General features: G+C 32.4%; 1 pseudogene; it reads left to right on the forward strand.

Annotated features, from left to right (window-relative positions):
• Positions 1-2,518: 2,518 nt before the first annotated feature.
• Positions 2,519-3,812, forward strand: LOC143616500 (wee1-like protein kinase; annotated as a pseudogene).
• The last annotated feature ends 268 nt before the right edge of the window (positions 3,813-4,080 follow it).

Consider the following 4,080-nt stretch of genomic DNA (forward strand, 5'->3'; position numbering starts at 1 on the left):
CAATATCCAGCATACTTATTTTCAGCAACCAACTAATTTGCCTAAATATCAACTTGCCGTGAACAAAAAACACATCCTCCAACCTCTTTTCATTTACCCTTATTTGGTTCTTCAATTGCCCCATCATTCATCTTCTGTCCTTCAGCAACCATCATCATCCTTCCTTTCAATACTTCAAAGGAAGTAATCATCGATCCAACGATTGAATATTGAAGGTTAGTTTATGTTTCGGATTCGTATTTTTGATTACATGATTTCGCAATACTCATCTTTATCAATCGCGTTTTGACTTATTAGGGTTTTTTTGAATTGTCTTCCCACTATTGCCACAATAAGGGTCAGTACCCATTCGCATTATATATTACTTTCTTTCGCAATATTGATCCTCACCATTCGGTTGTTGGATTTGTTATGTGATATGTTTCGTGTTTCATAGACATGTAGTGAGTTTGTATCCAAGAGTTGTTTTGAATTCCTATGAAAGGAAGCATTAGATTTTTATGATACTTTAATTTCACCAGCAGCTCCATCTACAGCATACAAATTGGTAGTTACCAATTTACCCTCTATGATCACCTTATTTACCATAATCTTGTAAGTCGTAACCACTGGTGTGTTCTTTTATTTATTACAGGCGAAAAGAAACATGATCCACTGGTAATGTATGCAGGGGATACTATAACTGTAAGTTATAAACTTCTCTTCTAACTATCATAATATATAAATTTTATAAATGTAATAGATTTAGGTGTTCATTGTAGAAAAGAGGTCTGCCATATAAAAAAATCTGATGTGGAGAAAACGAAGATTTGGATGAACTCGTAGATTCATGGCTGGGAAGATATGGGCTGCCAAGCTCAGGTTAGTGGTTTATACGTTCTTAATGTTTATAAGTTGTACAATCAGTTGTTTGACTTGCCAGTCATAATGTGTATATTTCATCGCAATGGAGATAGTTATTTTCATTAACTAAAATCTAAAATTGGTGACTAATCTTTAGGCTTGGCTTGTAAATGAACGAACAAACACAAACATATTATTTTAATGTTTGTTTGTTTAACTTTAACTATATAAACGATTGAAACGAACAATACAACATAGAGAGCGGGGATTTTTTGTTTGTGTTCATTCATTAACAGTATAGACAAATGGTTCATGAACATAATGACCGTACATAACTAAACATGGTTGAACTTACATGATTGAGCTAAAACCAGTTAAAAGTAATTTAAAAAATTATGTATTGGACCTAAAGGTCTTATTAAAACTAATATAAAAATATATTAATGGACGTAAACTGACATAAATAACTGAGTATAAATAAACTCACACTCACGAACATAAATGAATGAATGATACATGTGCTCATGCTCATTTGTTTATTAAATAATCGAACATAAACAAACTTCCAGTTTAATGGTTCACGAACTTTTGGGTCAAAATGGGTTATGATCATAAACAGGTCAGATTTTTCAAACTTCAAATACAAATTCATAATTCATGTATTTTTATATTTTATGTCAAACAAAATGAGTCGGGTTCGTAGATAGTTCAAAACAAGTTTGTCAATGGGTTTTTTTAGTAATGTGTCGAATGGTTAATTTAAAAGGGTCTCAAATTGATTCGGGTCAAAAAGTTGCTGATTAAACGTCTTTTAAAAAATTATGTTTTCTTACAAACAACTATTCCAGTATGGGTTCAATAGATGGTTTTGTTTAGAAAATGTTTTTCGAATCATGTATTTTGCTCTTTCTTTTGACGGGTCAAAATGCCAAGCTTATTTAATGTGCTAAAATTCCTTTTTTCACAAATCTGTTACTAAATGTCATGTGCACGGGGTTGTTCGTTTCAGTTTTGAGCCCCTGCCAAAACCAAAACCCAAACCAAATTTTCAGTTATGAGTTTGTATTAACATATCAGTTTTCGATAATTCGACTATCGGTTTTTTGTTAACAACAGATGGGTCGGTTTTATGTTTGTTTACTTTGGTTTAACCCGAATAATTCGTAAAAAAAAAATAATAAACTAATATTACTTGACTTTAAACTTTTCTAATTTTAGCCAATGGGCTGAAATATGAGGATGGAAGTTTTATTGTCTCTTCTTTTGCAAGAGTGCTCTCTAACCATTACCTGCTATGTGGGACAAACATCTCATTTTATAAGAAAATAACCACTTCAATTTATTAGTGAGCGTTGATGTCAGCTAAACTTGTCTAATCTTCTAAAATCTCAAAACACAGACCAAACTTTCAACTCAGCGTTGAATTATATATGAATAATAAAAAGTTTTAATATTATATAGTTGTAGTGCTATAGGATTTATCAAATTAACTCAAAGTTATGAGTTTGACTATATGAAGCCGGATGTGGTTCTTTTTTAACTCAATAACATGGGACATGTAATCGGGTCGACTAAGGAGAGAAAATGGTAAGAAGCCAAGGGGCAATATGAATGGGTTGGATTGGATTGGGTGATCAGACATGATGGGTTTCGATCCTGGTGGGTATGGGTTAGGATGGGTTATTTTCACTATCAAACAGATTTTCATGAAATAGAGGTAAAAAGGATATTTCCATCTTCTTACTATCTTTCTAAAGCGCACCTATAGTTTTTAAAACTATTTTTCCTCTTCCAGCAAATTGGTACTGGAAACTTCAGTCATGTATTCAAAGTCTTGAAGAGAATTGATGGTTGCATGTATGTTGTCAAATGAAGTACCATGAAATTATATCACGAAATTGAAAGGAATTTAATTTTTCTTACTCTAGGACTAGGTTTCTTCAATATAGCTGCTATATTCATCAATGCTGGTGTATGTATGCATATAGTCTGTACATCACACTCTTTTTTATATTGCTAATATGGGGCAGTTTTACAGGCAAAAAGCTTTAATAGAAGTTCAAGCTTAAGCTGCATTAAGTAAGTACTTTAAAAACATTTTATATAGTTGTTCATTTTCTTTAGTTTACTTTTATTGCGAAAAAAAATAATAATCCTAAAATGAATTACAGGATATCAGTAAAACATTGTTGGATATAATACTTCCCTGTTTAAAATTAAGCAATTGTATATTCAAATGAAACTCTGTGATCGCAGTATACTTATCAACCATTCGTCTAAAATATGCCCAGGGGGTGAAGTTGCTGGAAGCAATGCATCAGTTTAATATGCTTTATAGTTTATGCCACTCGTGTGTTAAGTTTTATGACATAAAGTCCTTAAGGTCAATTATAACAATTATGGTGTTGGTTATAGATCGTCAAGGCATTGCAATTTATACATGAAAAAGGGATAGTTCACTTAGATGTGAAACCTGAAAATATATGTGTGAATAATGATGTTTACAAGCTTGGTGATTTTGGTTGTGCAGGTCTTATTGATGGGAGTTTATCAATCGATTAAGGTGATGCAAGATACATTCCAGAAGAAATCTTGAAAGACAACTACGATCACTTAGACAAAGTTGATATATTCTCTCTTGGAGCTACTATTTATGAAATAATAAGGGGTTTAATATTGCCGGATTCTGGACCCTATTTTCAAAATCTTAGAGAAGGAAAACTTCCTCTTTATCCTGGTCACACGGGCAGAGTGAGAATATACTTAAGGTACTGCTAATTTGTGGATTCTTATGTTAAAGTGGCTCTTATTTGTATGTTTTATTGTTGATGGTATATTTTTATTAACCATGTATTCATCAATCTGTTGCAGGCAATGTATGACCTGGATTCTCTTTGTATCCGTCTGCTTAAGAATTAGTAGGCAACTCAATTTTCAACAGGCCTCACAGAACTGTTAAAACCAAATAAACTCAGATTCTGCATTGGAGAAACGAAGTACAAAATCCATAAAACTTATTTGCACCACATTATGTATTCCAACGGTGCTTATACTCCCCCCTTCTTTGTAAAAGAAATTTTGTGCTCTGGTCAATGCATGGTTACCTTTTTTGAAATCTTATGGGGTTATCTTTTTATGAGTTTTGGAATGAGAGATTGGGATTGAAAGTGATTTTAGTTGTTGGATGGGTTTAGATTGAAATATGAGCATAAAAGTCAATAGGTTTAAACCCAAATA

This window comes from Bidens hawaiensis, unplaced genomic scaffold (assembly GCF_021521415.1).
Source record: "Bidens hawaiensis isolate Kalapana, Puna unplaced genomic scaffold, B.hawaiensis_p1.1 tig00047632_1, whole genome shotgun sequence".
NCBI lineage: Eukaryota > Viridiplantae > Streptophyta > Magnoliopsida > Asterales > Asteraceae > Bidens > Bidens hawaiensis.